Source organism: Cervus canadensis, chromosome 12 (assembly GCF_019320065.1).
Source record: "Cervus canadensis isolate Bull #8, Minnesota chromosome 12, ASM1932006v1, whole genome shotgun sequence".
NCBI classification, from domain to species: Eukaryota; Metazoa; Chordata; class Mammalia; order Artiodactyla; family Cervidae; genus Cervus; species Cervus canadensis.
The window spans coordinates 24,493,584-24,519,788 of NC_057397.1; positions in this window are offsets into that span (position 1 = coordinate 24,493,584).

Below are 26,205 nucleotides of genomic sequence, written 5' to 3' on the forward strand. Positions count from 1 at the left end.
TGTTAGGTGCAAAACCTCTCCATTTCATTGCCCCCACAGTTGCAATCTCATCCCCTACCTTCTCCTCCGTGATAGAGACAGAAGCACTCCTGTTCCTTCTGAGGCTTTACTTCTTCATCTCTGGCATGAGTCTCAACTCTTCCAACTTCTCCTTCAACCACCATCGTCAACCAACGCTTGTTTCTCACAGGCTTTCCATTCAACACCATTCAGTTATAAGCCTGACTATTGATTTCACTGCTGGGTTCATTTTTCTGAAAAGATGTCAGATAACTCATAAGCAAATCATTTTGTCTTCTTGGAATTCAGCTACACTCATCTTCAGTTGTCTGAAGTGACACCTAACTGCCACCCTCTCTAAGAAATCATTCCTGACTATGCTCTCTTCTCAAGTCAATTTAGTGCCTCATCTTCTGAGTCTCCATTATCATAGGGCCTGACTTTTAAAACAGCATTTATTAAGTTGTATTGGCTGGATAGCTGAATGGACTGACTGAATGGACACCAGTTTGAGCAAACTCTGTGAGATAGGGAAGGACAGGGAAGCCTGGCGTGCTGCAGTCCATGGGATCGCAAAGAGTCAGACACTACTGAGTGACCGAACAACAAGAAGCAGCATTGTCATTATTCCTGTGCTTGTCTCAAAATCTATAGAGTGAACAAATTAAAACAAGTATTCCTAGTAACTAATGCCATTTCTGGCATATGGTGGGTGCTCATAATATTTGTTGAATTGCTGTATCCCAGAAGTCCACATTCTGCAGCCCTTGAATCGAATGGCCACTGGCCCAGCCCTGGTAGGAGCCATTTCTGGTCTTGACCTGCCTTGCCCTACAGTTTTTTAATGCATCTTGCACAATGAAGTGTTCCTGTGTAATTGGTGGGTGGGTTTTCCTTGGCAGAGGACTGTTGTATAAACTTTAACTTCCCGAAACTATGGTTTTCCTTCTTGTATATTAATTTCAAGCCTATTTTCCACTCAATGAGGAAGAAAAGTCTAGTTTACTTGTAATTTTAATTAATGTGTCAAATATTGGGGGATTTATAGCTTCCATGTAAAGTTGGTTCTTTAACTTGAGTTTGAAGCAATTTCTTCAACATTTCCAAGTCTAGTGATTCTCAGGCTTTAATATGCAACATGATTACCTGGGGAACTTGTTAAAATAAAAATTCTGATATATATTCTGTTTCTGTCATCCTGGATTGAGTATGAGATTCTTCTTTCTTAACATCCTTTTAAGTGGTACCAATCTGCCCAGCTGGGGACCACCCTTTGATTCACAGCGTCAAAGACCATCATCTCATGTTATGAAATCTCCAATTTCTTTGATGTGAATTAAATAATTTTTATGGTTAAATATCCCTGGAAGAGGGCATGGCAACCCACTTCAGTGTTCTTACCTGGAGAATCCCATGGACAGAGGAGCCTGGTGGGCTGCAGTCCAAGAGGTCACAAAGAGCTGACCACAACTAAAGAGACTTAGCACACAGCATCATTAAACACAGAAAGTCATGTAATATATCAGTGATGATTGCTGAAAATTAAATATAAATTATCAAGTCGACAGTTACTTCTCTTTCTGATAAATTAATATTTATCATGAGTTAGAGGAGATTGGTAAGAGAGCACCAAAGATCATCTTTTTGTGTGTGTTTTAATACTAAAAGCAATTTCAAACTATGAAAGATTAGTTTGGAGTGATTTATGACTTCAGACTTGAAGCAATAAAATACAAGTTTCGAAGCAGCCACATTATGGGACACAGAACAAGGTCTTGCCTTGTGTTTTGCAGTCTGAGTTAAAATGTAAAGCATGACTATAGAGTTGCTTATCTCACTGGAAATGATGCATGAGCACCTGTTTGAAGCGGGCTGGATGGGGACAGGATGAAGGGCAGGAGCGGTACCAGGGCTTCTCCAGCACTTCTCAGGAGCGCAGTCTAGGACTGTGATGTCGGGCCATATGGGAGATGCCCTTGGGTTTGAGCAGTGCAGGAACCTTGTAGTTGAGCACAAGTTACCAATGCTGGCTATGGAGGTATGGCTCGGTATACTGGTCCCGATTTTAAAGCAGCAGTACTTTTACAATTCTAGAAATGGGGGCAGAGTGATATTTATTCAGCTGGGCAGGGGACGATCCTAAGTGAGGGGACAGGATCCCCCAAACCAGCAGTTCTCAGTCCTGACTGCACAGAAAAATCACCTGGGCTGTGGTTCAGGGACCTCACTGCCCGAGCCTCCCCTCACACGTTCTGATGTAACTGACCTACGGAAGGATAGTTTTAAGTTCCCCAAGGTGTTTTAACATGCAGCACAGACAGGAACGATAGCTGTAAGTGCTCTCAGGACAAAAATCCTTCTTCCCAGATGCGGTAGGAAGCCCCTCTCCACAGCTGGGCCCCTTAATTCCAAGGTGAAGATTCAGATGAACTCCTTTCTCTGGGAGAGTGATTGTCCAGCCTTAGTGGGCATCAGGATCACCTAGAGAGCTCATCAAAACAGAGAGATTGCTCAGGCCCAGAGTCTCCAAGGCCATGAGTGTGGGGTGGGGCTGAAATTTGTATCCCTAACAAGCTCCCTGGTGGTGTTAGACCTCACTTTGAGAAGGAGACCTCACTTTGAAGACCTAGGGCAAAGCTTAGTTTTTGAATCTTAATCTCAGCATGAAAGCTACCAAAGTCTTATTCCAAAATTGTACTGATTCCAAATCCAGTTATGGATTCTAGATGCAGGCTTTTTTTTTTTTGGTAATTCCTCCATTTTCTTTTTTTTAAGTTTTTATTTCAGTATAGTTGATTTACAATAGATGTAAGCTTCATTGCCATGAGTCAGTTCCCATCTCGTGTGCTGATGTGGATACCTGACTTCCTAGTGTTTCTCATTGTTTTCTAACTTGGAGGTCCAGATATGGTACTTTCTCATTCAGAATCAGAAACCTTGGGCATCCCAAAGATGGTAAGCAATGGGTGAAGATTAATTTCTCACCTAGAAAGTTATCACTGATTGTGGCATTGAGGAGGGGTTGGAGAAGGATGGCAAGTGAGGATGGTGGTGAAAAGACTGGAGGAGGCATAGGCCAGGCAAAAGCAGTGACTTTGGGTTGAAGTGAAGGAAGGAGTTCATCAGGTAGGAAGGAAAATTTTTTTGACACAGTGTATTGACTGATGATTGTATGATAAACTGAAGGAGGAAAAAGAATCAAGGATAGTTAATCATAATCCATGATTTATCAGTAAGATAACTCATAAGAAAATTTATTGTCACTAAACAATCTGATACAAAAGTGATGTGTTCATTACGTCTTTTATAAAAAGAGTCAAGGTGATCATACAATGTCTGTGTTTGACCCTGTTCCACTTTTACCTTTTCATAAAGGAACAGCCTAAAATATAGATGGTTATCTAAGATGCCTTGATGTTTTTCACCAGGAGCTGTTACCATGTTCCAGTAAGTTAGAATTCTTGGGGGAAGTGCATTAATTCTTCCATGACATGAAGGAACTTCTATGTAGCTGAGATTAGAAACCTATCAAACCTCAGAGGAGAAAAGCTCAGAATTTCCACAGTGCATACCAGAAGACTATGAGAATTTTTTCAGGACAATGTGATTTCTCGTTTTCAGCACTCCCTCCTAGCAAAATTTCAGATTGTCTCATTCAACTTCTTGGGAATGAACCCAATAAAATGGTGAATATGTTTAGTGAGCCAAAGAAAACACTTGAAGTTGAATTTCACACCTTTGATTTTTTTCTTTGTTTTAATTGCTAAGTGACTTCTTTGTCTTTAAACATGAGATTGGCATTAAATTAATAGAATGATCTAATCAAGTCTCCTTACTTTACAGTTCAGAGAATGCTGAGAAATGAATACTTGGTACTATGACTAAATTTTCACTTGGCATGAATCCTTTCAATTTCCTTTGCATTTTCAGGCTAGAAAAATAATACAGAACAAATAACAACCAAAGATGAGGTGTCAAAGAAAACAAAAGCTATGAAGTAAATTATGTAGGTTTTTATGGAGCTGCCTGGAAATCAAAGTTGTTTGTATAATTCAGAAGAAGTAATCGGATCTGGTGTTCCCAAAATTCCTTAAAATATTCATCCAGAAAACAGAAGATGTACTCTGGCATCTTGAAACACTTTCTGTCTTATAAGACTATATCTCCTCCAAACTGTGATCCAGGATAAAGCTACATGAGAGCAAAAGGAATAACAGTTGGTGGAAATATAACAAGATAAAATGTAAAAGACAGAAATATCCGCTGTAAAATCCCAGATGTACAGAAGTACATTGCAACTTTGGCAATCATTGTCACATCTTGAATTTGAGTTTTTCGTATTACCTTCAGAATTACAAACTACAGAGTGTTGTAAAAAACATTTTTAATATTAGCAAAATTCATGATTTTCATTTTAAGAACATGCCAAGTGGGAGGTTATTGAAAGGAGAAAGGAAGATTTCTGGAGAGCCACTTCCATTTTTCCTCTGAATTAGTTGAAACTATCTTTAAGATAATTCCAAAAAAACTTGGAAATTCAGTTATCACTGTAAAAGTTCTACCTGCCTTTTGAGTCAAAATTTCTCAGATTTCAAAAGTTTTCTTCATGGTGCTGTCAGAAATATTCATGATAAATAACACATTTCATGTACAGAGGAGTCTCATTGTAAGAATTCTCAACTTTTCCAGAAAAAATTGAATACATGAAAAATTAGCTTCAAATGATTTTACCTGGAGAAAGTTAAACATTTGCTTAGCTTTTCTCTGCATTGAGAATGTACAAAAGAAAATGGAATATAGGATAAAACCAGAGTAAGTAAAGAGGTAGTCACCTTAGTTTACTTGCAATAAAGGTATAATGATCAGAAACACCATACAAGTAAAACTTGCATTATAGAAAGACTGGTAGCTTTTATTCTACAGTTCCAAAGAGGCAAAAATTTTGTTTTGGGGCTGAACTTTGCAATCTCTGACACTGCTTGAAAGTTTTGGAAGAACTTCCGTGGTTTGAGAATGATTGTAAAACGAGTTAATGTAACTCTGGTCATTCCATCTTGTCTTTGAGAATCATTTAATTGACAGTTCTCTACAGCATCCAGGTTTTAAGGAAAACTGATACCTCAGAGAAGTCATTATAGATTTTCTGATGTTCAGAATTTGACAAGAATCTTTCTAGGTGGGTGTATGGTATACTGTCAGCTCTCTCTATCTGGGGATACAAAACATGCAGTACTTGAATATCCACCAGTTCTGGTTTCTGAGGGGGTCTCCTGGAACCAATGCCCATCAGATGCCAAGGAACAACTGTATTAAATATACATGTTTCTCAAGGCAAAAAGGATGGAGACAGCTGGAGAATGGTGACCAACAATGAGACTGACACAAATTTAGAATGATTTGAAAGTTGGACCTCCAATTGTGTTCTGAAGCAAGGCTGTTGCAGGGAAATAATAATGATGGTTCATTAAAAAGTACTTAAGTATTTGGGCTAGGAAAATACAGGAAGAGTCATCATTTGATGTGCAAGCTTCCGTTAAATGGAGCTGCCCCTTATGCAATAGGATGAACTATTCTGTGGAATAACGCTGAGTCTGATCCTATTTGGACACATCTCAGATTGCTCTGTTTCCCATTCTTAGCATTTTTTTTTTTTGTTCCTACCAGAAAAATTCTGCTTATCCTCACAGTCTTTAGCACAATGTCTCCTTTAACATTTTCTTTCAGATTTCATTCACTTCTCACAATAACACTGTCATAATTCTTCCATAGCTGAAAATCATTTTAGTTGCATTTCTGCTGAGTGTCTTCATTACTAAGTTTTACAGGATTTCATAGGTCCACAAGGACAAAGTACTATGAACTCCACAGAGTGTACTGTTATCTGCAAAATTAGACAAGGAGGTATCAGTTGACAGATAATAATAATGATAATGATGGTGCCTAGTTAGTTTTGTATTTATTCAATTATATTTTTAACTTCTCTGATGCTTTCCCATGTCTAATCTCTTTCAAGCCTTACAAAAATCCTGTAAGACCAGAAATCTATTATTATCTTCATTTCCTCTTAAATGAGAATATTGAAGTATTTTGAATTTCAGTGACCCACACTAAGGGAATAGGACAGTTGGGACTAGGGACAATGAGGTAGAGGTTGAAGGAAACTTTTGAAACAAGAAAGATATTCACAAATGCACACACCCTTCTGAGTTGTCTAGATTATTGTGCAGTATTTGTATTTAAGATGGGTCAAGGGTATTGGACTTGAATTATCAAGCTTCCTGGAATGTGTCTAAAGGTCTTGGGCGTCCATAGGATAATACTCAAAGCAGTGAAAATGGAAATCTCACAGCTGGGAACTATTAAGAACAAAAGAAAAGGGAGTAGAATCAACTTTAAAATAATTTAGGTACATGTTAAGGATATTTTTGTATAAATCAACCAAAAAAAAAAAAAAAAGAAGTCAAGTATAAACCTTAAACTCCTTGTAGAGAAGAATTTTCAGAATAAAACCATAAAATACTCTACCCTTTTGTACGCAGTGTTCTGAGGTGTTAAAACTAGATGCCTGCTGCTCTGTTAAGGTTGCTTTATTTTTTTACAACTAACTAAAATGCTGTAGGATTAGAGTTATTGCTCTTTAGATACTAAATAATGAACATCCCAGCAGGATAGTCTGTGAGTTACATATGATGGCATAACCATACATCAAAGCGATTCAAGTCAAGAAGCATGTATTACTTCCTGGGACAGAACACTCTCTTAAGATTACAGATAAAGAACATTCTCCGAAGCAAGGAATAAAAGCTCACTTGACTTTGAGCAATAGTAAACATTTTCTTTCAAGGATTTAAACATACCCTTGATCCTGTATCTTCCTTTCTCCTTTCATGGCTTTGATCTTTCCTATTATTATGTTTTTATTGAAGTAGCCTTCATTATTATTTTAATGTCTCTTAAGTATCCCTTAAGTGCCTGTGTACATATTTTAAGTTCCTCAACTTCTTCTGGGAAGAAGTTTGCTATGGATGTTTATTATAAATTGGTGAGATAAATAGTATATATGTCACCCAATGAAAAATAATGACAGTTGTCACTCTCAAAATGGCATGGAATGAAGGAAGTATTGGAAGAAAGAACTACTCAAAATTTTTTATCTTAGGCTAAATTGAGAAATATTATTTTTCTCTAAGCAGATGATACACTTATTGGAAAAAGTGAGCATTCCCTGGTAACAAGCTTACTGATAAGCATTTGCTGGAGAGAGCATCCTGTTCCGATGATGGCTTCATTCAGTGACTGGATGGTATTTGAGATGGTAATATTATGCCACTGACCACAAGACTTGGCAGTTGATTCCAGGTGTAGTGTTGGGTCGTATTTAGTAAGCAAAGTCATATGCACTTTTAAAGTCTTGTGAACAATTTTCACTTACCATTTAAGTTACACAAAACCATAATTAGTAAATGATTCTCTAAAAGAGTTAGTATAATATAAACAATACATTATAATCTGTCTGATTTGCAGTTTTCTCCTTCATTTTCTGAAGCTGCTTCTGGAAGCAATAATGAAAACCCTCTCTCTATTACTTCTTTGCAACTGCACCTTAGCAGTAAGAGCAAAAGGGTGAATTTCCTGGTACTCTTATGTGACTTGAGAAACTGTGGAGAAAGTCTGGGGATGCTGGCTGCCCCCTGGGAGAGCATGATAGAATCCAGCTAATGTTTGCCATGCTACAGGCACACGTTTATCTCAGCAACAGGTGAGAAAAGCTCTCTTGTTACCTGTTCATCCAAGGATACTGAAGCCGAGAGTTGAGAGACCCCCAATTGTTTATAAATTCATAGGGCCTCAGCCAGTCCTACAAGTTTAAGAAAAGACAATAGAGTCTGTTATACAGAGTGAAATAAGTCAGAAAGAGAAAAACTAATTAACGCATATATATGGGATCTTGATAAAGGGTACTGATGGACCTATTTGCAGGGAAGGAATGGAGATACAGACGTACAGAATGGACTTGTGGACACAGCAGGGGAAGGAGGGGGGAATTGAGAAAATAGCATTGACATATATACACTATCATGTGTAAAATAGATAAACTAGTGGGACGTTGTTGTATGGCACAGGGAGCCCAGCCTGGTGCTCTGCGACATCCTAGAGGGGGTGGGAGGGGGGGCTCAAGAAGGAGGTGATACATGTATATAATTAAGGCTGATTCACATTGCTGCATGGCAGAAACCAACAAAACACTGTAAAGCAATTATCCTCTAATTAAAAATAAATTTAAAAATCTCAGCCAAATAAAAAATATTAGAAGCTTAAAAGTGCTGAAGAGCAGATCATCAGTAAATGGGAAGATGGAACACTGGAAACTTTAAACCTTTTTGCTTTATCCTCCAATACTAACAGGTGTTAGTATGTCTGGGCCATGGCCCTATATTTCTTAGCATAATTAACTTGAGGTCTAATCTCACTAGATACAAAGTACTCCACCAATATGGAAAACATCTGCAGGGGATAAATGGATGGATATAGAAGGAGGGTTTGTCATTGAAAATTCTTCCTACACCCTTTATACTTTTTGGTAAAGCTGCCTGTGAACCCACAATCACACACATCTTTGAAACTATTCAAGGCTTTCTGTTTGCTGCATATAAGCAGGGCCCAAAGCTTTAATGTTTGACTCAATTTTAGTCTATTCATGAATACTCAACACGACTGCAATAAATTATAAAGCCTCCGGGTTCATGTGAATGCATGCATCATAGGGTACCTTTTCTGACAGCAAAACCATGGTAGGTCTGTATTGAAGTACATTCTCTGTAGTGTGATTCCATTGAAAGTGAAAGAAGAGCTTGCAAAAGATGTAAGACTGTATATAATGATTGGCACAGGTATCTAATATCAGCGAATTATATTCATTACACAGTATGCCTGTATGTTACGTAGTTTGGTTTGGTTGGACATCACTACTCCTTTTCTTTCAAACTATTCACACTCACAGTGTTTATTTCTGAGCCTCATCCATTAAGATGAGATCCCTGTCCGTGGTCAAACTCTCAAAAATTGTTGTCTTTAAAAAGTTGATTTGGAATACTTCTGGCCATAAACTTTAAATATTTCCCCCCAAAACTATTTGAGAAGCAAATGTGGTTTTAATTTTCTATAACAATTTACCTTTTAGATGTGCAAAGTATTTCCTGTGGGTAGTTTATATTTCTATCCAGGTAAAGGGGGTTGCCTGTTGTTATGTCAAAAAATAAACTTTTTAAAAAAAGACCCTCTAGTGTTTGGAAATTATTCATTTGACCTTCAGTGACAAAGCTTATGCCTTGCAAATTGATTAATACAGATACAATATCAAATCATTTTTCATACAATTTTTTAATGTTTGTTAAGTGCTGGAGCAGTATGTAAACAGAGTATTTGGCATTTTTATTAGGCTGCGGAACTCAGTCATTTCCTTTGCAACAACATCTCATAAACTATTTTGACAGTCTAATAAACTATAAAAAGCTGTGGTAAAAACTGGCTCTGAATGTTATAACCGTACAAAATGGAAAGAGCAAGAGAAAACATCTATCACCAGGATTATTATCACTGTTGCTATGGTAACCTGGTTGCAATGGCAATATCTCCACGGTTCTGCTGTTTGTTATCATCTTTCTTGATTTTACATCATTGAAATTGTAGTAATTACACTGTGCCTGATGAAAAATGCATGCTGTCATGGCAACTAAGTCAAATATTCTTAATCATTTCACCTCTTCAATCTAAAATGTAATTGTTTGTCAGTAAAATAGGTTCTACAGAAGGCTTCTATGGACTTATGATTTCCTTAAGTGTTCTGCAAAAAATAGTGCTTTTAGGCTCAAGACCCTAAGCTAAACTAATAGCCTGAGATGGTAAACAATGACTCATTATAATAAGTAAGCAGCATTAATTGTGGAGTGTCTTAGACAGTGTGGTAAAATTATAAACCACAGTGACTCTAATATAGTACTTAAAATCAAAGACACAAGAGAACACTTTCAATCGTCTTAATATCTTCAGTAAATTATTTGCATCAGATATTATGTTCATTTTGCTATGCCCCACTTATATTTATGAGTCAATGTCTTCTGATGAATATACTTTAGAATGTTTTCTTTGCACTGTGCATAAATAAGGCACAAAGAAAGACTTCTTTATACAAATATGAAAAAAGTAAAGTATTAAGATATAAAATGGATGCCTTTCTCACTAGAGCAGTTGGTTACAATATAGATCTGTCAGCTCTTCCTTAAACGAATACATTTTGTGTAGTATTTTCAGAAGAACATGATTTGGGGGTGTCATATCTATCTATGTATCTGAGTCATATGCATGTTCTATTAGACGAAAATGGAACAATCAATAGGCAACATTGTGCCATAAAATGCCAAATAGATCCTCCTGAGTGGGAATCCAAAAATAAGCTATGAGATTTCAATAATAACATGGAAACTATAGTATATATTTTTATAATTACCTATTCTATTTCCTCAGAAAGATGGAGTTTTTGCTTGAATAGGAAAATTGAGTTAAAACCTGCTTTTTAAAAATAACAGCAGAGTTTTTATGGCTCAGTTCATATTTCTCTTGTTTAATTTTTGATGTAATGATGCTATAAATGAGAGCAGAAAAATATTATTGCAAGTTTTTTCAAGAATTTATGAGTAGCATAGTTATCTTTGTATTTTACGTGCATGTACTTTATATCTGGAACACAGAATGAGTTAAATGTTATATCCTCTGGGTTTTAGATTCGTGGGAAAACTTAATTGCAAATAGAAAATTATACATTTCCATTTCAAACACAGCTAATCATTATTCTTCCCTCTATATACCTATTTTTCTCCTTTTTGTTAGCATGTCATTACTTTTACAGGGCAAATAGATACTAGCTAACTGTAATATGATTAATCCATTTCTGCCAAAAGCAGAAGATGTCTTTGCTATTGTAAAGTTCGATTTTTATCAACACTGGGGAAGGGAAAGAGAAATGAAATGCAAGCATGCATTTTCAGAGCTCAAGTATTTATAAAAATAACAGTAATTTGATTGTGATGGTGATGGTTTGCTTCATCTTTAATGGATTTAATCATAAAATTGCTTTAAGACTTATTCACTGCTTCTACATGAAAACAAAATATTACCCAAATAAAATGAATATAAAACTCTGCTATGGAAAAAGACTTGTTATTAATAGTAAGTTAGGAAAGTCTTTTCATGAAAATATCAGAAAAACACATTTGAAAAATAGACTGAACTTGTTACTCAAACCTGATATAAGTTAAAAAATTATGCTGCCAGTCACTATTAACATGCATTATACAAATAAAAAACAAGCAATGAGCTTAGCAGCTTTTAAGGAAGTTGAATAACATTATCAAAACCCTTGGAGTTGTTTAGAATTAGAAATGAATAAAGATGTCATGTGAATAACTATCTTCAATGTAAAGACACTAAAACTGCAATGTAACTAGGAAGGTAATCTTTGTTTGAGAATCCTAGTATTGATAATATTTTTAATGCTGCAGTCAGTTTCCCCAAATCACTGCTTAATTTCCAGCTTCCTCAAGAATATGTATATGGGTGGATGTGTGTTTTCACTAAAGTAGCAGTCACAGTTGCAGCCAGATCTCCTGTTCCCTCCTCTTGACTCCCCACCCTAGGATGATTAATATTGGACTTAAAGATTTTTTTATATATGAATATATATACAAATATTTATAATATATATAATATTGTAATACATGAACACACACACATATATATGTATGAAAAAAGTTCATGGCTTAGTATGATTAATACTAGACTTAAACACGTGAAAAGATGCTCAATATCACTCATTATCAGAGAAATGCAAATCAAAACCTCAATGAGGTATCTCACGCCAGTCAGAATGGCCGCCATCAAAAAGTCTACAAACAATAAATGCTGGAGAGGGTGTGGAGAAAAGGGAACTCTCTTACACTGTTGGTGGGAAGCAAACTAGTACAGCCACTAGGGAGAACAGTATGGAGATTCCTTAGAAAACTGGAAATAAAACTACCATATAACCCAACAATCCCACTTTTGGGCATACACACTGAGGAAACAAGAATTGAAAGAGACACATGTACCTCGAAGGTCACTGCAGCACTATTTACAGTAGCCAGGACATGGAAGCAACCTAGATGTCCATCAGCAGATGAATGGGTGTGGAAATTGTGATACATATACACAATGGAAAATTATGCTGGTATAAAAAAGAATGTGTTTGAGTGAGTTCTAATGAGGTGGATGAAACTGGAGCCTATTATATAGATTGAAGTAAGCCAGAAAGAGAAAAACAAATACTATATATTAATGAATGTATATGGAATTTAGAAAGACGGTAATGATAGCCCTACATGCAGAGCAGCAAACAAAACACTGATGTAAAGAACAGACTTTTGTACTCTGCGGGAGAAGGAGACAGTGGGATGATTTGAGAGAATAGCATTGAAACATGTGCATTACCACATGTAAAATAGGTGACCAGTGAAAGTTTGATACATGAAGCAGGGCACCCAAAGGCAGTGCTCTGGGACAACCCAGAGGGGTAGGGTAAGAAGGGAGATACACATGTATACCCATGGCTGATTCATGTTGATGTATGGCAAAAACCATCACAAGATTGTAATTATCCTCCAATTAAAATGTCAATTAATTTGTTATAAAAGATTATTATATATATGTGTATATATATATATATATATATATATATGCTTATTTTTATATATGGGCTTCCCAGGTGGCTCAGTGGTAAAGAATCTGCCTGCAAATGCAGGGGACGTGGGTTTGATCCCTGGGTCGGGAAGATCCCTTGGAGGAAGAAGTGGCAAGCTACTACAGTATTCTCGCCTGGAGGATCCCATGGACAGAGGAGCCTGGTGGGCTACACAGTCTGTGGAGTCACAAACAGTCCAACACAACTGAGTGAGTGAGCTCACACACATTTTTACATATAATATTTTTATTTAAAAATATATATATGCACATATGAAAAAAAAAAGTTCATGGCTCTGTATTAACTTAACGTCTTTCTCTGGTTTCTTTCAGCATGAGCCTGCCCCTATCAACACTTCATTTTCTATTCTCTAGTTAAAATTCCCACTAGAAATAGATTGGTTTGTCTCATTATCATCTGGACCTGATTTCCATTTCAGTCCCTCACTCCCTGACAGCTCCACCTAGCGAAGACTCAGCACCCTTGTTCCTGGGACTCTGTGCCTCCTACCCACTCAACTCTGTCCAGGTGAGGATGGGACCATGGCCAGAGCAGGACAGCACAGGGCTGACCCCTTGGCAGGAAATTGAACTTTTACCTTGCCACCAAATACAGACTGTGCACCACTGTGGTACCATTTTGAGGCACTTGGGGTCTTGTCTCCTTCCGCAATCTCTGCATATTTGGAGTGGCTTTCCTTTGAAGGAGCTGTCACGTGGCAGACACTCTTATTTACATAATGAATCGGCTTCCTAACGGTGTGGACCAACTCAGTTAGAATTGACACATCACACCGTAAACTCTGAGGTGGTCTAGTTGCATTAGTGATCATTATTTTTTTTTAAATTTATTTATTTTAATTGGAGGCTAATTACTTTACAACAGTGGAGTGGTTTGGGCATACATTGACATGAATCAGCCATGGGTGTACATGTGTTCCCCATCCTGAATCCCCCCTCCCACCTCCCTCCCCATCCCATCCTTCAGGGTCATCCCAGTGCACCAGCCCTGAGCACCCTGTCTCATGCATCCAACTGTCCATCAGCAGATGAATGGATAGGAAAGCTGTGGTACATACACACAATGGACTATTACTCAGCCATTAAAAAGAATACATTTGAATCAGTTCTAACGAGGTGAATTAAACTGGAGCCTATTATACAGAGTGAAATAAGCCAGAAAGAAAAATATCAATACAGTATACTAATGCATATATATGGAATTTAGAAAGATGGTAATGATAACCCTATATGCGAGAGAGCAAAAGAGACAGAGATGATCATTATTTTTTAAAAAAGACATTTTTTTTTGGCTGTGCTGGGTCTTCATTGCTCTGCATGGGCTTTCCCTAGTTGAGGTGCAAGGGCTTCTCATCGTGGTGCCTTCTATTGTTGCAGAACACGGGCTCAGTAGTTGTGGTTTTTTGGCCCTAGAGTGTGCAGGCTTCAGTAGTTGTGGCACACAGGCTTAGTTGCTCTGAGTCATGTGGGATCTTCCCAGACCAGGAATTGAACCAGTGTCCCCTGCATTGGCAGATGAACCACCAGGGAAATCCATGAGTGATCTTTATTATTTAATCCACTTTCTCCTCCCCTTCAGGAAATATTCTCCTCCATTGTTCTCACTGTCAGTTGGGAGCTCAGAGAATTCAAGTTAATTTAAAGATTAGACTGAGTAAAACATAATTAGGAAGGTAAATTTTCAGGGGAAAGATGGCAGAGAAAACATGTTCCAGGCATAAATACAAAAGATGCTTGGGTGTCTGCCATTTTGACATGAACTGTGTCACTGTTACCATTCTTTGGCATGAATAATCTGAAACTGATGAAAGTTACCCAAGAAGTAGAACTGTGTAGATGGAAAGCTAAGAAATTAGGAACATTAGAAACAAACTCCAAAGGCTTCCCTGCATAAATTTGATTTAGAAATAGAAGTTAAGTAAGGTTTTTAGTTTTGTGTTAAACAGACACATTTGACTAAGTAAATATTCTTCTGAAAGTACAGATATACCCTAAATTTCAGCTGCATCCCAGTCCTGGAATGTTTCCAAGTGTTTCTTAAAATACACAAAAGCAACAACAGCAGCAAGACAGAATATTTTGAACCTAAATAATTTATATCTTGTTGTTCAATCTGTGTGTGTGTGTATGTGTTAACAGCTTTTACATGATGATAAATTTCAGGTATTTTTTTTAATTAACTAGAAGTCTCTGGTACCTAGAGAAAAGTCCTAAAGATAAAATTTTCTCTTCATAAACTCCAGGGGAGCTCCTTCAGATTTCTGATTGGTCAATATTTTTATTGCTTATCATTTTCCCATAACACAGACTTTTAAATTAGTCAGAATTAAAGAGTTCCACTTTGGAAAGTGTTTTTGTATCTGGAAATCAGGTTATTCACATTCTTATGAAATCTTCTCAAAAAGCTAAAGATATAGAAGCTTGAAAAAAAGCATATGCCTCTGTGACTCACACGTTAAATATTAAGTATTTCTTACAGCCTCCAAGGCAAAAATACTATTAAGGTATTGAAAATCTGAGCAACCTTTCTGGGCCACATTTAAACTTCATTGATGGAGCTCTTAGGTCAGAATGAAACTTCCAGTTTCAGTAATGTGAATTTCAGCTCATTGTATAACCTTCTGAGAACTGCCTGAAGGCTCAGACCAATAATACTTTTAATAAATGACAAGCTTTTTAAATATGTGGATTCAGTCTGGCATTTGCACTAAGAACGTTTGAAAAATCAAAATCTCATACTTTTTTCATTCATTTTCTACTGTATTTAGATCTTGGAGTCTCTAATAACTAAGAAACTATTCTGTGACTTTAAAAATGTATACATTTAGAAGTTTTTGTTCTCTTTTATATGTAAAAATTTTCTAAATCACAATGTAAATATGCAAGCCAAGTCAATGTTAGCACATTTAGTATCATTTCTAATCAATTTCCATATTTTTGCCGCTAAATGGAGCTAAAACTGTCAGGTCATTCAGTTTTTATCAATGAAACACACATGGCTTCTTTCAGTAACAGTATCAGGTAAATGAGAGGATTAATTTTCATGGTATCATAGTTCACCTTCTAACAATATGGGGCAACATAACTTGAGGGTATTATACAAATAATGAATCAGAGAAGGACTTGAAAATTAAAGCTAAAAACCAAGAGAAGCAAATCTATGTTAGCTGTCTTCTACTGCATTTTTGTTAGAGGAATATTAAATATTAGTGGATTTCCTATTCTTGTTAGCTACCTGATAAATGGAAGATCAAAGTCAGAATCTCAAAATTAGTACAATATATATGGCCAATGGGTACATGAAAAAATTACTCAGCATCTCCAGTCATCAAGGAAACACAAACCAAAACCACAATGAGGTGCCCCTTCATACCCGTCAGAATGGCTATTAGATAATAAATAGATAACAAGTGTTGGTAAAAATGTGAAAGAAAAGAATCCCTCATTCACTGTTAGTGAGAATGTAAATTGGTGTAGCTACTATAGAAAATGGTACAAAGGCTCCTCAAAAAATAAAAAAAATAGAACTACCATATGATACAGCAATTCCACTTCTGGGTATTAGTGAAGAAAACACTAATTCAAAGAAGTTATTGCACCTTTATGTTCCTTCTAGTATTACTTACAATAGCCAATATATGGAGGCAGTCTCTACCCATCAATAGATGAATAGATAGAGAAGATGTTGTATATATACAATTAAATACTACTCAGTCATAAAAAAAGAATAATACCTTGTCATTTGTGAAAACATGGATGAACCCAAGGGGTATTATGCTTAGTGAGGTAAGTTTGGCAGAGAAAGACAAATACACAAGATTTCGCTTAAACATGAAATTTTAAAACAAAGTGAAACAGACAAAACGGAGAGTCATAGGGAGAGAATAAACTAGTGTTTGCCAGGGAGAAAGAGGGTGAAGGAATGGAAGAAATAGAAGAAGGGGATTAAGAGGCAAAAAACTTCCAGTTTTAAAATAAGTAAGCCATAGGAATGCAATATATAGAATAGGGATATAGTCAATAATATTGTGGTAACTTTAAATTATGATGGGTGGTAACACCTTATCATGGTGATCATCTCATAATGTATAAATATATAAATGTCAAATCACTATATTGTACACCTGAAACTGATATAGTATTTCTGTCCATTATACTTTGACTAAAAAGAATCTCAAAACTAGGGCATGAATGAAGATGACAGAGAGGAACAATGAAAATATTTTCTTAAAAATCAAAGCTTCCTGTCTCTGATTCATGAAATCGCCTTCTTAAAAAAAATTCTACCAGATCAATGATTTAAATCCTACCCAGGTCATGAGTGAACTAAAATTTATTGTGGGTTGGTATCATAGGATATAGGGCTTCCCTGGTGGCTCAGATGGTAAAGAATCCACTTGCAGTGTGGGACACCGGGGTTCTATCCCCGGATTGAGAAGATCCTCTGGAGAAGGGAATGACTACCCACTCCAGTATTCTTGCCTGGAGAGTTTCATGGACAGAGGAGCCTGGCAGGCTATAGTCCATGGGGTTACAAAGAGTGCAACGTGACTGAGTGACTAACTGATCATAGGATACATACTTATTTTTAAAAAAAAACTTTATATCAAAGTTTTATTTTTATAATATCCTTTATTGAGATATAATTCACAAAATGTAGTTTACTCACTTAAAGTGCAAATTCAATGGTTTTTTAGTATAGTCACAGAGTTGTGCGACCATCACCACAGTTAATTTTACTTTTTAATTTATTTATTTTTAATTAGAGGATAATTGCTTTACTATATTCTGTTGGTTTCTGCCATATATTAACACAGGTTATACATATGTTCTCTTCCCATACTTTTGGATTCTGTGTATCTGTATGCTAAATTGCTTCAGTCCTGTCTGACTCTTTGCGAACCTATGGACCGTAGCCCGCCAGGCTCCTCTGTCCATGGGATTGTCCAGGCAAGAAAACTGGAGTGGGTTGCAATGCCTTCCTCCAGAGAAACTTCCTGACCCACGGATCGAACCCATGTCTCTTATATCTTCTGTATTGACAGGCAGATTCTTTACTATTAGAGCCACTTAGGAAGCCCATACTTTTGCATTAGGTCCTCCATTTAACTGTTAAGAAACAGAAACTCAGAGTCCTGAGTGTCACCCTAAGATCTTCAGAGGAAAACCAAGGAAGGGATATGGAAGCAACAGTTCTCTTGGAAGATTATATATTCCTAAACTCCAGGAGAAATATTCAGGTATTACCTTTTTTTCTGCAATCAGTGAAATGTTTCAGTTTTAAGTGACTAACAACACAACCCAAGCTAGCTCCAGTGGAAAAAGGAATTAGTTGTTAGGTTTCGAGCAGGGCTGACTTCAGGGCTCAAGGCTGGCTGCAGCCTAGATTTCTCTCACCTGACTTTAGTTTCAACGTTGCCTGATGGTGAAAGGTTGTTGCTGAACGATAAGACGCGGGATTCTTGGCCTCCGGAGGAGACGAATTTAATCCGGGGCCAGAGACGAGGCTGGATCGCTCAGAGCTTTTGTGTAATAAAGTTTTATTAAAGTATAAAGGAGATAGGGAAAGCTTCTGACATAGGCATCAGAAGGGGGCAAAAGAGTACCCCCCTCCTAGTCTTTAGCTGTATGTTATATAGTCACTCACAGTCTGTTAATGAAATGAAAGGAATGTCATAAAATTTAGAATGGCATCAGATAATTCATCCCAGGCCATAAAACGATTGACTTGAATCTTTTAGAAGGGCAGAATACCAACAAATACTTCCTTTTACATAGATTAGGAGAACAATACCTGAGGAAGTAAGTTAGGCCATTTAGCAGAACCAACTTGAAGATTGAGTCTGGGGTTCATTAACATAGCTTAAGACCACATTTCCATACGAAAAAGGCATGTATTGGTTAACTCAAAGTTTGAGAGTGGTTAGCTTTAGGTGAGACCAGGTGTCATGGCAACACAGAATGTTAAGAGAAACCTCCTTTTAAATTTGTATAGAGAATGAAAAACAGATCGCTGGTTTGTTTCTTCTTGCCATTTAAGAGAGATAAAAATGTCTGGCACTTACAGCCTCTTTCCTCCATTTGGAGACCCCTGGCCTTCCTGCCTGTTACCCTCTCAATGGCAAGATAAGTGCCAGCTTTAGCTTCATTTTTTTTTTTTTTCAGTTTCAACTCCAGCAGGAAAGAGTGGAACTTCCAGCTCCTTGAGTGGAAACTCTGGAAAAAAGCCCTGAGTTTCATTCTTCTGGTCCTACTGCAGGTGCTTCCATTCCTGGGGTGTCTGAGGGATGGGGGAGAGAGGAAGACTCTGTATCCTGACTTTGGCCTGGATTATGTACTCTACTGAGGCTTCCCTGGTGGCTAAGTCAATAAAGAATCCACCTGCAGTCCAGGAGACTAGGGTTCAATCCCTGGATCAGGAAGATCCCCTGGAGAAGGAAATGGCAATCCACTCCAGTCTCCTTGCCTGGGAAATGCCATGAACAGAGGAGCCTGGTGGGCTGCAGTCCATGGATTGCAAGAGTCATACATGACTTGGTGACTAAACCACCACTACCAAGTACTCTACTTCTGAATTCAGACTGATGCATCTCCATCCTAGACATGGGCCTCAAAAGTATAGGAAGCATGGATCCCCAAATGGAAACCAAGGTAAATGGCTGGAAGAAATAAAAGTACATGTGAGGTAGGCAGTCAACACAGAGCCACTACATTGTCAATGAACCATTTCCATATCACTTGAAAATGATCACACTTGCCTACTTTTTTAATTCCTTATTTTCTACAACACAGGGAATTCCCTCTCAGTAAACCACTAACTCTTGTCTCATGATTGCATTCAGGGAGTGATGTTTGGGCACCATAATCCGTGGTTTAATATAGCAAGTTAACTATAGCAGGAGGGTCCACAGTTGTGACACCAGATAAGGGAAAGGTAACGTGCCTGACAACCCCTGGGTGTGTAGGATTCTCAAAGGTAATAATAATAGAAGGGCTGTGAGTAGCTTCAAATTACTTTTTCTTTCCAATTGGCAATTAGTTCTAATTAACTTTTAATTAATATTCAATGTTTTCTTTAACAAATGGAACCCCGATGAGATCACATCTGTTAATACCACTCCATTTCTATTTTGGTAGTCTACAGTTTTTCATTATGATTAGAGCAAAGTGCAACTTCAGACAAAAAAAGTGATCACCTTTTAGCTAGGATGAAAAGGTGGCCTGCTTTAAAGTCATTGTGCTTTAAATGTGATTTTGGCAAAAAAAAAAAAAATAAGACTATGAAATTGGATTTTGTTCTACAATCTTAAGAGATAGGATCAGGAATTAGAAGTTACAGCCAGCCACTTGTCTGTGGCCTCGGTGAAAATTCTTTTCAAGAATTGCAAGCTGTATAAAAATCCCCCTTTTATCTGTGATGGACACAAAGAACAGAATGTAGAAGGTAATACATAGAAAAATGCATAAAGGTCTCTTCCAGCTGAAACTTGAAGTTCAGAGAGAATTTTTATGCAATTATATACAACCAGTATTACTAGAAGAAACAAAAGGAGAAAAACCTGTAGGTATCTTACTTTAGAGAAAGTTGACCCTTGAAGAAAAAAGCTCGGCTATATTTTTCTGAAGCTTAGTTCTCTTAGCTTTCCAAAGTTCTATTGCTTTCAGCATGCTGACATCATTCTAACAAATTTTTTTGTTTCATTCTTCAGGTTTTTAGTCCAGCTAGCATTTGGGTTTGTGCCTTATATAATCTGTCTTTGTAGCTGTTTTGTGTGTGCATGAAAGATTTTAGAAAATGCGTAGATGTGTGTCCTCTCCAATTATCTCAATTTTACCTTTGCTGATTAGAATAATTTTTCAAATATGCTTCCATGGCTGCTCAATGTTAAATAAAACTGGAGCCCTTGTTCATCATGCTGTGTGGATTAAGGAAAATAACTTCAGTCCATCAATTCATTTCTCAATTTCAAGCAGAAGTCAGAGTGGGCAACCACAGACGCTTCTGGCTAATTTTTGGTTTGAACATCCAATTTCATTCTCCTTGATGAGAGGCCAAAATTCAAAACTTTGGTTTAAAGAAACAAAATTCAAGTGGGCTGACTATTCCTCTTAACATTGGCTACAGAAATGAGGTTTAAGGAACTGGTTTGTTTGAAAGAAAGCTTGGCCCTTGTAGAGTAATAATTAAGATGGTTATAGGGTAAAAGGGTTGCAGTTTGTTATTTTCTACTTGAAAATGAAAATAATTTGCCAAACCCCAAATTCTCTTTTCTACGTTTATCTTCTGTTTCCCAAGATACTTTGGAAATGTGAATAAAGTTTTCTGTAGCAAACCAACTGCCATAGTTATAATAAACAGATGAAACCTTATTTCTTAACAAAGTTAATATCTGATGATTTCTTAGGAATTGAGCCTTCTTCTTGAATACATATTTTTAGGACAGTACATTGTGTAGAGGAACATCATGTACTATGAGAGATATGTTTTGATAAGATATTTGATAAAATAACAACATGCAATTCTTAATAAATTTTCTTGAACTTTACTAAACATTGAAATTATTATTTTTATTATTTTGGACAGGGTACTTATGAAGAAATAAAGGGATATGACCAAGAATAAATCATGTCTAGATTCTAATTATGCCATAACTTTCATTCTTCCAAACACTTAGGTTCAAATTAAATGCTAAATTCTGATTTTCTGTTGATGAGATTCTCAATGATGATTCTTCCTGCATCTTAGGTTGAAATTTTCAAACAGCATTAAAAAAAAAAAAAAAAACCTCTCTTTTCTTTAATATCTAAGAAGATAGCTGAGGTTTTCAGCATTGTTCCCTTATAACAAATGGATCTGAATCTGCTATTGTTAATAACTTGATGAATATTGATTTTTAATACTTTCTGAGTGACCCATAAAGAGGAAGTTGACATAATTATATAACATTTTAAGGATACTTTTAAAATACTTTACAATAGTACATATAGCCTTTACTACAAGTAAAGATACAAAGATGAGTTCTTATGAAATATATACAGTAGAAAATATTTACACATTGAACATATTCTTTGCAAACTTTAAAATCCCCAGTATTATCAGATACTGGCTAAAAATAATCAGCTAGGGAAGAAAAAAAATTTTTTTATTAACTGCTTAACCAAAATGCATTTTAACTATGATCACAGTGAGATTCAAAAGTCAAAAGAAAATGCAACACCAGAGAAAATTCAAACCATTCTTAAAAATTCAAAATAAATATCAAAACTTATACAAATTCTAAATAAAATAAAGTTTAAAAAGTCAAAAGAAATTCAAAAGAAAACTCATTCACTTTTTCCTAATAATATCACTTTAGGGGGCTCTTCCAATAGAAATAATCAAACTGAAATAAAATCCCAGAAGATGTTCAATGCAGAGAAATCTACAATAGCAACAACAGGAAATGATCCAACTAAAAAGTTAACCTGTGACATCTAATTACAGCGAATTATTATGAACGTAGTAAAATGCCTAAACTACTCAAAAATTGTCTGAACCCTATATTATTATATATTACATGTGGACAAAAAGACTTAGGTTGATCAATTTAAGTGTAAATAAAAATTTTTAGGAAAAATTGTAGGTTCATGTCTCTTTTTTTAAAGTATCATTTTGTCTTAAAGTCTTACTTCCTTAAGAATGCAAAATTTGAACAATTAATTTTATTGATAATATTTAGTATGGTGCAGCAGGCATTTCTGTGTTGTCTAGCAATCATGGAACTTCTGAAATTCACAATAATGTAATTTAAAGTTACTTGATACTCCATAAACTCATTGATGAAGCAATCATTTGTAACATGCAAAAATATATTTTACCTGTGAAATAATATTATTAATACTTATAAATATTGGGCAATTACCATGAAAAGTAATAGAAAGAACATTGTTGTAAAAGTGACTAAAACAGACTTTAAGAGGGAAAATCTTTTTTCTTAACGTTGGGGAGTGTAATTTCATTGGTTGGATGGAAACTTCTACGACAAAATGACAACTCTGAAGGAAACTTTTGGAATCCCTTAGGGGGGTTAATTTTTTATTTTTAAAAATATGTTTCCCTGTTGATTAATATAAACATATGCTAAACATGCTGTGTAATTCAGAATAAGCTTAACTAGGTACTTTACCTGGGATGGAGTTTATAAAAGTTTTCAATATCAGCATCTGTCATGATTGCTTTTATTTTCCAGGTTCGGTGTTTCTCCAGTTCAGCAGTTTTGTTTGAGGAGTTAGCAGAGAGGCAATGTGAGACTTGTCTTTGTTTGAAAGATACAATAAATTGAGCATTTTAGATTCAAAAAATTCCTCTCCCACCCTCAAAACATGCCAGAGCACCTGTCCTTGAGAAAAGACTTGCCTAGGGATCATGTATCATTTTCCGATTATTTTTGCTTTCAGTTCTTTACATGTTAAGCATGATTTTTCTTTTGCAAACAACCCTCTATTATGTGATCAGAAAAACTGGGAAATATCCTATGACGCCCTTTGCATGTAGGCTCTAAAAAGAAATTATATAAATGAACTTATTTATAAAGCAGAAACAGACTCAGACATAGAAAATGAACTTATGATTACTGGGGAGAAGGTTGGGGGGGGAAGGATAACTAGGGAGTTTGTGATGACATGTACACTATGCTATATTTAAAATGGATAATCAGCAAGAATCTACTGTATAGCACAAGGAACTCTGCTCAATGTTATATGGCAGCCAGAATGAGAGGTGAGTTTAGGGTAAAATGGATACTTGTATACATATGGCTTGGTCACTTTGTTAATTGGTTATACACGCTAGTAAAGTAATGCTCAAAATTCTCCAAGCCAGCTTCAACAATACGTTAACCATGAACTTCCAGATGTTCAAGCTGGTTTTATAAAATGCAGAAGAACCAGAGTTCAAATCGCCAACATCCACTGGATCATCAAAAAAGCAAGAGAGTTCCAGAAAAACATATATTTCTGCTTTATTGACTATGCCAAAGCCTTTGACTGTGTGGATCACAACAAACTATGGAAAATTCTTCGAGAGATGGGAATACCAGACCACCTGACCTGCCTCTTGAGAAGTCTGTATTCAGGTCAGGAAGCAACAGTTAGAACTGGCCATGAAACAACAGACTGGTTCCAAGTAGGAAAAGGAGTACGTCTAGGCTGCATATTGTCACCCTGCTTGTTTAACTTATATGCAGAGTACATCATGAGAAACGCTGGGCTGGAAGAAGCACAAGCTGGAATCAAGATTGCTGGGAGAAATCTTAATAACCTCAAATATGCTGATAACACCACCCTTATGGCAGAAAGTGAAGAACTAAAGAGTCTCTTGATGAAAGTGAAAGAGGAGAGTGAAAAAAGTTGACTTAAAGCTCAACATTCAGAAAACTAAGATCATGGCATCTGGTCCCATCACTACATGGCAAATAGATGGAGAAACAGTGGAAACAGTGACAGACTTTATTTTTTGGGGCTCCAAAATCACTGAAGATGGTGATTACAGCCATGAAATTAAAAGACACTTACTCCTTGGAAGAAAAGTTATGACCAACCTAGACAGCATATTTAAAAGCAGAGACATTACTTTGCCAACAAAGGTCCATCTAGTCAGGGTTATGGTTTTTCCAGTAGTCATGTATGGATGTGAGAGTTGGACTGTAAGGAAAGCTGAGTGCCGAAGAATTGATACTTTTGAACCATGGTGTTGGAGAAGACTCTTGAGAGTCCCTTGGACTGCAAGGAGATCAAACCAGTCAATCCTAAAGGAAATCAACCCTGAATATTCATTGGAAGGACTGATGCTGAGCTGAAACTCCAATACTTTGGCCACCTGATGCGAAAAACTGACTCATTGGAAAAGACTCTGATGCTGGGAAAGATTGAAGGCAGGAGGAGAAGGGGACGACAGAGGATGAGATGGTTGGATGGCATCACCAACTCAGTGGACATGAGTCTGAGCAATCTCCGGGAGTTGGTGATGGACAGGGAGGCCTGGAGTCCTGCAGTCCATGGGGTCGCGAAGAGTTGGACACAAATGAGCGACTGAACTGAACTGAACACCAATATAAAGTAAAAAGGTAAAAAAACGAAAAGTTGGGATGCAAGGTTAACTTTTCAGGGATAATTATATTTTGTAATTGAAGGGGAACTGTACTGCAAGTTGTATATCCTGGATTTTTTCAGATTTTTTTTGGTTAAATAGAGATGAACTGTTGGTAAGATGATATTCACAATGTCATTTGCCCTCGTTCATGCTCTATAAATATAAGATGCTATATTCACTGGATTAAAATAAAATTGTATATTATTCTGGTTAATAGACCACCTGCTATAACACAAACTTAGAAACCAGGATTTCTTGTTCCTGATTGGCCACTGAGTAAATAAAAAGGCAACTCTTTTAAATTCGACTGATTAAGAGAAACATTCCTTCAAATTTCCAATGCAAGCATGAGTTTTAGGGTCCCTTCAGCAAGGCAAATAAGGACTTTTATTTATGTTCATTAAAACACTGTGTCACTCTGCAGTGTTAGTTATATATGTTTGCAAATGGATTTTAAAAGATACAAATAATGTGAGGCTTGTTAAACTTCTTGAAATACCATATTTTAGAAAAGGGTATAAGGACTGATAATTTCAAAATTGTCCAAAAAAGCATTGCTTCCTAAAGGAACTGTTGACAGGAGATGACTTTAGCCAAAGTAGGTTGTTTTTATGGTTGTTGATTTGATGATTCTCCTTGTCACTCTAGCAACTGCTGGTTTTTATGGTTTCCTTCACATTTGATATACACACCTATGTAGATATCACAGGCAGAGACACTTGAAATTGGAAAATCAGAAGCTCAGGAAGAAAGAGATCCTATCCAGATTACTTCTGGACAAAGTTTGCACTCTGTAACACCTTACTGTCCTCATCGATAAGATAAAATATAAAGTAAAACAAGACGAAATAAAGCAATGCAATCCTTTAAAACTGAAAAAGGAACTAAATATATTTCAAAACTGCATTTTGCCCTTTATGTTTTCATTTTTAGTGAAAAACCTTGCATAAACAACAAGCAGAAAAGTGATAGCACTATATCTACATCTTATCTTCCTTATCCCTTAAGTCTATAAGAATTCTTTCAAATAACATTTTAATGAGCAGTCCTGTACCTCCACACCTGAAGAAAGAGCTGGCAATCATAGGGAACCTGTTTTGTTATCTAAGATGAAAGAGGACGTCATTCTTTTCCCCTCAAAATAAAATATCTACCTTGTTGATCATTACATGGGTTTGAGGCCAAGACAGAGTCATACTGTAAAAGTCAGAAAAAGAAAAGACATTTAGGGCTTTTCCATAGGGGATTTTCCTGTTGAGTTGGTCTCTATCTTCATTTGTCCT